General features: G+C 59.9%; 1 protein-coding gene across 1 annotated transcript in view; it reads right to left on the bottom strand.

Annotated features, from left to right (window-relative positions):
* ITPR3 (inositol 1,4,5-trisphosphate receptor type 3) overlaps positions 1-337 on the bottom strand; it is a 45932-nt gene that overhangs the window by 44721 nt on the left and 874 nt on the right. The window lies entirely within an intron of this gene.

The following is a 337-nucleotide window of genomic DNA, read 5'->3' as shown; positions in this document are numbered from 1 at the left end:
CCTGCCTGAGCTCAGCCTCTCCTACACGCAGCATGGGGCAGGCGTGTTGGCACAGACCCATGTCCACCCATTTGGAGCTGCAGGCAAGGTTTGGGTCCCTGCTTGGGGGTAAGGAAAAATCCTACCCGTGCCTGGGGTCATCTGGCAGCCCCAGACACGGCCTCTCCCCACACTGCAGGGCAAATACAGCAGATGGAGAAGGGCATCACTGAAGGTCCTGGCCTGGCTTTGCCCAGGTGCTGCTTTAGCAGCACTGTTGGCTTGCAAGGAAACAGGAGGGACAAGGGAAAGGTCCCCAGGCTCTCCACTCATCTCCCCAGGTCACGCTGTGACATCC

This window comes from Antrostomus carolinensis, unplaced genomic scaffold (assembly GCF_000700745.2).
Source record: "Antrostomus carolinensis isolate BGI_N321 unplaced genomic scaffold, ASM70074v2 scaffold19291, whole genome shotgun sequence".
Lineage (NCBI taxonomy): Eukaryota > Metazoa > Chordata > Aves > Caprimulgiformes > Caprimulgidae > Antrostomus > Antrostomus carolinensis.
The sequence above is the reverse complement of the archived record's forward strand: the minus strand, read 5'-3'. Positions and strand labels throughout refer to the sequence as shown.